Source organism: Galeopterus variegatus, unplaced genomic scaffold (genome assembly GCF_000696425.1).
Source record: "Galeopterus variegatus unplaced genomic scaffold, G_variegatus-3.0.2 Scaffold1059, whole genome shotgun sequence".
NCBI classification, from domain to species: domain Eukaryota; kingdom Metazoa; phylum Chordata; class Mammalia; order Dermoptera; family Cynocephalidae; genus Galeopterus; species Galeopterus variegatus.
Genome location: NW_007727170.1, coordinates 450,455 through 458,575, shown reverse-complemented (window position 1 = coordinate 458,575; position 8,121 = coordinate 450,455).

Genomic DNA, 8,121 nt, shown 5'->3' with positions numbered 1-8,121 from the left:
TAGGTAATTGGGAAAGATCCCAGGAGCCATTGACAGAGTTGACAGGTTCATTCCAATGTGAGCTCAGTCCTCCTCTTCCTTAGGAGCAGCAGCAGCAGCTTACAGCAGCCTCCAGCAGCAGCGGTGGTGGCCTCCTGGAGTGTCTCGGGGACCCTGGCAGCAACAGCTTGCAGCAAAAGCCTGCAGCAGCAGCAGCAGCCGCTGCCACCACTGCCGCCGCCGCTGCCACCACCACCACCACCTCCCCATGCCCCACCCCCACCCCAGGGCATCCCTGGGGACAGGGGGCACTGTGGGTCAGAGCCACTTGTCCTTTATACTTAAGTCCAATAACCCAGGACACCTGGGTGCGAGTCAGACAACCCAGGAACACCTGGGCACACATGAACAGTTATCATTTACATCAAATCCTTGGCAAGATTCTGAACCCCCTGAGGGAGCCTGACCATTTGCCTACAGGCCTGGCACAGAGGTGGGTCTCCATGCTACATGAACAAGTGAAAGGGGAAATTGGAGTAGACAGGTTTTCAGGTCCCTTTTTAGTCCATGAGATTGTGGAGTCTCTAAAGTCTCCAGGCTTCCTCTACACAGCATCTCATCCTGGAGACCATTTTAGCCCATTTCTTCACAGCACTGTGCTAGAGATGTGGAGTCCTCTGGACAGCAGAAGCTGAGAAGCAGTTAGGAATGAAAGAGGGTTTGGGGGAAGGGGTAAGATAAAATAAGGTAAGAGGGGGAGGAAGCTGGATTGGTCAGGGGAAATCTTAGACTGCCATGCAGATCTGACAAGGTCTTGACTAACCCATCAGGGGGCTCTGGAGTCCTGGGTTGGGCAAAAATGGTCAGTCACTGCCATACTCAGTCATTGCTTAGCTCAGTCATTGACTGGGGCTGCCTGGGAAGAGTGTGGCCTCTACTTAAAAGCTGAGAGGAAGCCTGGAGATGCTAGCTGCTGGAAGCAGGCCGCTAACTGCCCTCCTTGTAGCTAGGGGACTTGAGCATCTCCACAGTGGTCATGGTCACACAGGGGAAGAAAAACGCCCAGCACCTGGCCTGCCCTGCTGCCCTGCTCACAGCACTGTTGGAAAAACAGGATCTGGACAGAGTCTCAGCATCAGGAGGGACAACAGAGGCCCCAGAGACACCCAGCTCAGCTTTTCCACTGGAATTTCCAGGATTTCCCTGGATGCCAAGGGACACCTGGAGAGCTGGTGGGGCAAGATATGCCAAATAAAATACTGAATAAGGAGGACCTTCAAGAGCCGAGACCATAAAGAATGGGAGGAATCACGGCAGGCTTCCTGGAGGTGAGTCCTGAAAGCCCAGATGCCTCTGATCAGCAGGAAGTGTGAAGGAGGTAATTCAGGACAAGGTAGGGTGGACACTTTAGACTGAAAGCCAGGGCTTGGAAAAAAGCTTAATTTCCTGTCTCCCTCAGAACTCAGGCACGAGTCCACGTTGTTAGTTATGACCTTTGGTGACTGAAGCGGCAACGGTCAGGATTGCACTGTAAAAGGATCGTGGGACTATTTAGCACCTACTGAATGCCCACCTGCTATAAAGGAGACAAGAGAAAGAAGGGTAATGTACTATCTGCAGAGCCTTTCACGTTCATTATCCCACTTAAGCCTCAGACCCACCCTATGGGGACAGGGTAGGGTAGTGCAATTACCACCTTTTTATTACTGATGGAAAAACCAAGGCTCAGAAAGGTGAGGTAACTTGCCCATCACAGCTACTAACTGGTCAAACTGGGATTCGAGCTGAGTCAGTCAAACCAAAAATTCTGTGCCTCCCCTACCCCCGACCACGACAACTGCTCCCAGTGCTCCCATCACTTCGAGCACTAGTGCCAAATCACTGGCTACAAGCTTTACCCACATTGTCGTGTTCAATCATCAGGATAGCCCTATGGATGAGGAAAAGGAGAAAGCAACAAGTTCAAAGTCACCTGGCTCCAAAGTGACGGAGCCTGGATGGGAACCCTCATCTGTCTACCTCACAGCCTTAACTACCACCTGCAGAGGGAAAGCCACAGAGTCTGGGGCTGAAAGGATCATGGAGAAAATGCTCCAACCTGCTGTGTGACAGGGGAGGATTCTCTGAGGCCGGGTGAGGTGTTAGGCTAGCAGCAGGCACGGGGCGGCACTACCCCAGATGGTGAGGACTGGGAAATGCTCAGGGTGAGGCCGGCCTGAGGGGTGGGGACCAGCTGTTTGTTGGGTCAAGCCCCTCAGGTTGTGTGGCTGCACTCCTCGGGTCTAGGGTCTGAGTCAGCCCTGACCCCGTCCCTGAGCCCCAGCTGCAGAGTCACCTCCGGCCCCCACCAACAGAGCCTCCAGTGCTGCCAGCCGTGCGGCCTCAGCTGCTGCGTGCCCCAGAGGCCGATGAGCAGTTAGTGAGCCTAACTGTGCCGAGGAGCGAGAGGAGCAGGTGCAGGAAGGAGAAGGGGAGAAGCAGGGAGCCACAGGGCCAGGAGCAAGCGCCATGGACTCAACAGAGGCTAGTTTTGGACAGAAATCACTGCTACATCTTCTGCCCTAGCTGTGGGCAAGTGGGCAAGTGAATGTGCTATGGGCTTTGGTGCTTAGTAGTCCTGGGCTCAGGCCCCAGCTCCACTGACCTCTCTCCTGGTCAGTTTTCTGCACTGTAAGGTGAGGGCAGTAACTTGTTGTGAGGATAACATGAGGTTTAATGAAGTATCTAGCACCTGGTAGGTGCCTGGTACATTGTGGCTTCCTCCCCATGTGCCCTAAGAGATGTGGATCAAAGCCCCTGCTGTCCTTAGAGCCCTTTCAGACTAGTGTGGGGCAGACATGACCCTTTTAACAAATAATTCTGCCAGGAAGCAGAATGAAGCAAGTCTCACTCTGGAGCTGCTGAGGGAGAGAGTGAAGTACCAGGGCAGGTAGGATCCTCTTTCATTCACATTCCCAGGGCCCAGCAGAGCACTTGCCATGAAACTCACCTAGAAGGAAGTGTCAGGGTTCAGCCAGGGAAGACGCCGAACCACCTGAGTTATGGGCTAAGGGATTTATTATGGGAATTAGATAGACCTCACACAGTTGTTGGAGGGAGTGGGAAGTGGAGGTGCAGGAAGGGAGCTAGAGGATCAGAGATGGGGTCACCAATCGGCCAATCTGAGAAACACATCCAGCTGCCTAAGTGGGACCGCCAAGGGCAAGCTCCTGGAGGGGTCTCTGGACAGCTGTGCCTCCCTGGAGCTCCCGCATCTGTGGGTCCACCGCCAAGTGCCTGCTAGTGAGTCTGGAGCCAGCGTGGGTCAAGAGAGTCAGCAGTTGAGGAGAAGAGCTGATCACAGAGCAGAGTGGGCACAAGCTGGAAAACACTGGTGCCGCTATATATGTCGTGGCATATGATCGTGGCAGCCCTTGGACAAGGATGGCTGCCTCTTCACTTCTGCTTCCAAATCTCATGTTAAGTTCCTCTTTTGGCCAACTCTTCCTCTCTGGGGCTCCTCCTCAAGGGGCACCAGCACTGGTGGGGAAACCAGGGAAAGTTAGTTCAGGATGGGGGTGAAAGCCAGCAATTTGGAGACTGACCTCTGCTCAGTCCCAATTACCTTGATTAGAGAGGCTGGAGCCCAGGGCATCTGCCACAGGCATCCGGACCAAGCCTGGACCCAGGAACACAGCGCTGGATGAATCCTTGGAGACCACGAGATCCACTGCCTCACTCACAGATGGAGAAGTCGGGCCCTGATTCCTGCAGTAGGTTGTGGCAGATCCCAGGCCGCTCCTGGGTCCTCTCCAGCAAGCACCGCTGCTGCTGAGCCAGCCAGACTCACCCACTGCCAAGGCGACTGCACAAAGAGCACACAGCAGTCATGGCCAGAGCCCCGAGCCACATTCAGCGGGTGTGTGTGGCCTTTGGACAACTGCTCAGCGGGCCAGGCCAGCTGAGGGACCAGCACAGAGCAGGGAAGGGCCCACCCACCTCCACAGTCGTCGTCCTCCTGGGCATGCTCACCAAAAGCTGCTCCTTTTTTTAAAAAATATTTTTTATTACAAAATATTCAAACATACATAAATCTGTAGGAAATCATCTGACAGACACCTGGGTACCACAACTGAGTGTTATCAGAACTTACGTTTAGTCCTATTTGCTTCAGATCTTCTTTTCTTGTTTTATGAAATAAAGCATTTTTTTTTTCCTTTTTGTCTTTTTTCGTGTCCGGCAACGGATCGCAACCCTCAGTGTCGCGCCCGTACCAGACCGGACCGGCAACGGGATCGCAACCCTTGGTGTTGCTCCTGCACTTTGCTCAGCCAGTGAGCGGGAACCGGTCTGTATGTGGGATCCGAACCCTCAGCGGGAGCGCCACCACACTCCCAAGCGGCGCACTGTAGCAGTGCGCCACCGGGCCGGCCCCGAAATAAAGCATTTTAGATAATAATAAACCCCCCAGAACCTCTTTCCTCTTCCTGTCTCCAGACGTAACCACTACTCTGAATCGAGAGTTTATCACTCCTCTGATATTTTTATGGTTCTGCTACTTATGAGGGTATCTTTAAATACATTTTTAAATGTTTGCTCACATGTATATGTCCATATATGTAATATATTGTATGTGATTTGTATATATTCAAAACTCACTTTTTTTGCTTAACACTATTTTTACAAAAAGATTTATTTACAATAATACGCATGACTGTAGATCAAGGGTCAGCAAACTTTTTGTTTAAGAAGCCAGATGGAGGGCCGGCCCGGTGGCGCACGCGACGCTTGGGAGCGCGGCAGCGCTCCCACTGAGGGTTCGGATCCCACATACAGACCAGTTCCCGCTCACTGGCTGAGCAAGGTGCGGGCGCGACGCCGAGGGTTGCGATCCCTTGCCGGTCACGAAAAAAAAAAAAGACAAAAAAAAAAAGGAAAAAATAAAAAGCCAGATGGTAAATATTTTATGCTTTGCAGGCTACGCGTGGTCTCTGTTGCATATTCTTTGTTTGTCTTTTGTTGTTGTTGTTGTTGTTTTTATAGCTCTTTAATAATGTAGAAACCAATCTTTGTAGCTTCTGGGTTGTACAAAAAACAGGCCCTGGGCCAGATTTGGCGGATGGGCCATAGTTTGCCGGCCCCTGCTCCCAGTCATACTCTATTGTGTGAATATTCTACAACCCATTCCTCCATGTTCCTGTTGATGGACACAGTTGTTGCCAATTTTTCACTACTACTCAGCTATGAGCATCACTGTGTAAATGTGTGGGTTCCTCTATGTACACATAAAGAAGTGGAAGGGCTGAGCATTGGACGCAGCATCTTTGACTTCACGGCACAGTGCCAAGATTCTCTCCAAACTGCCAGAGCCAATTTTCATCCCCAGCAGCAGTTTCTGAGCATCCCTGTTGTTCCACTTCCTTGCTAGCACTTGCTATTACAGGGTTTTCAAAATAATATGAACTAGTATCTTACAGTCATTTCTATTTGCATTCCCTTTGTTCCTGTTGAGGTTAAACATCTTTTCCTACATTTGCAGGTCGTTCAAGTTTCCTTTTGTATAGGTTACACGTTCATGTCATTTGCTCACTTTTCTTTTTGGTCCGTTGACTTTCAAAAATATTAATGTCTTACAGGAATTCTTTAAATATTCTGGATATGAATCCTTTGTTGATTACATGAACTGCAAATATCTTCTCCTAATCTATGGCTTCTCTTTAAATGTAGTTTGTGGTATGTTTGGTTGAATAATTTAAATAGTTCAGTGAAGTCAGATCTATCATTTTTCTTTTGAGTTTATGTGTTTAGTATTTTGTTTAAGAAATTACTTTCTACCTCTTATGGACTGAATGTCCCCATACCCCCCCCCCACACACACACCAAATTCATATGTTGAAATCCTAACCCCCAAGGTGATGTGACATTAGGAGACGGGGTCTTTGGAAGGTGATTAGGTCACAAGGGTGGAGCCCTTCTGATATAGGAGGTGCTCAGCCCTGTCCTGGGCTTAGGTTACAGGACACACCTCTGGTGACAAGCCATTCCCCGAGGTTTCAGGCCCCTCCTTTTGGTCTTCCCCTAGAGGAAAGTTACTGTTGCCAGTTAGACCTATTTTCAGCAACAGCTCAGGAAAAATGAGACCACAAGGGGCTTATGGAAATCCAGTGGCTGGTCATGCTCTGTAGAGAACGGTTATATAACCCTGGTTGTTGAATGACCTTCCACCAGAGGTGCTAGATTTTTTTTTTCTTTTTTGTGACCGGTAAGGGGAATGCAACCCTTGGCTTGGTGTCGCCTGCACCACACTCAGCCAGTGAGCGCACCGGCCATCCCTATATAGGATCCGAACCCGCGGCAGGAGCGTCGCTGTGCTCCCAGCACCGCACTCTCCCGAGTGAGCCACGGGGGTCTGCTCAGAACATTCATGAATATGTCTGGTGCATGTGACAGGATTTGACCAATAAACATCCTCCAAGAAGAGACCAACTGAGCATGTGCAAGACTAATGTTACATTATGGGGAACCACCCCCTTACTTGAATATTCATTAGATAGCAAAACTATAAAAGCTGAATCCCAGCAGGAGGTGGGGCTGTTACTCTCCTGGAGCAGCCCATACTCTGCGTGTGGTATGTGTATTTCTTTCTTTTTGTATAAACTTACTTTCAGCAAACAGCTGCTCATTCTCTTGAACCAGCCTGCACTCTGTACTTAGCTTTAAGCATGTATTTCTTGCTTTTGTGTTAAACTTGCTGTGGGCCCTGCTCAGTCTCTGGAGCTAGGCCACACTCTCTCTGTGGAACCTGTATTTCTTATCTCTTTTATTAAACTTGTTCTCACTTTCTACTGTGACTCTGCCCTTGAATTCTTTCCTGTGGTGGAGTCAAGAACCTGGTAAGAGGACGGGGTGGGTTGAGGCTGACATCAGACCCCCTGGACCCTACCTCTGACATTACTTCTATAAGTGGTTGCTTCCTCTCTTTGCTCTCCACCATGTGAAGATACAGGAAAACAGCCCTCTGTGAACCAGGAGGAGGGCCCTCACTGAGAGCCAACCATGCTGCTCAGACTTCCAGCCTCCAGAACTATGAGAAATAAGTGTTTGTTGTTTAAGCACCCAGTCTATAGTACTCAGTTATACCGCCCTGACCTAAGATATGGCCCCAGTCATAATGATATCCTCCTGTATTTCCTTCAAAAGGTTTTTAAATTTTTGCTATTCACAACTAGATCTTTAGTCAACCTGGATTTTATTTTTGGAATGATGTGAACTAGGGATCTAATTGTATTTAATTGTATTTACTTTTCATATGGATAATCAATTGTCCTAACACCCTTTGTAGAACAGTCCATGCTTTCCACAATGATAGATAAGGCTACCTCTGTCTTATTTCACGTTTCCATGCGTCATGGATGTCTTGCTGTGTTCCCATTCTCTTCCACTGCTTCCTTTTCTCATCTCCTCGACAACACTTCAGTGTCTTCATTTCTTTTTTTCTTTATTTTTTTATTTTTTCGAATTTATTTATTTATTTAACTATTTTTCTCTTAATTTTATTTTGTCGATATACAATGACGTTGATTATTGTGGCCCATTACCGAAACCCCCCTCCCTCCTCCCTCTCCCCCCTCCCACCCAACAATGTCCTTTCTGTTTGCTTGTCGTATCAACTTCAAGGAATTGTAGTTGTTAAGTCTTCTTCCCCACCCCCCAAGTTTTGTGTGTGTGTGTGTGTGTGTGAATTTACTTATTTAGTTTTAGCTCCCACCAATAAGTGAGAACATGTGGTATTTCTCTTTCTGTACCTGACTTGTTTCACTTAATATAATTCTCTCAAGGTCCATACATGTTGTTGCAAATGGCAGTATTTCATTTGGTTTTTTTTTTTTCCTTTTTGTCTTTTTTACTGACCGGTAACGGGATCGCAACCCTCGGTGTCACGCCCATACCGGGGACCGGCAACGGGATCACAACCCTCCGTGTTGCGCCTGCACCGGGCTCAGCCAGTGAGCAGGAACCGGTCACCACATGGGATCCAAACCCTCGGCGGGAGTGCCGCCACGCTCACAAGCGGCACACTTTCCAGTGCGCCACCAGGCTGGCCCATTTCATTCGTTTTTATAGCTGAGTAGTATTCCATTGTGTACATATACCACATTTTCC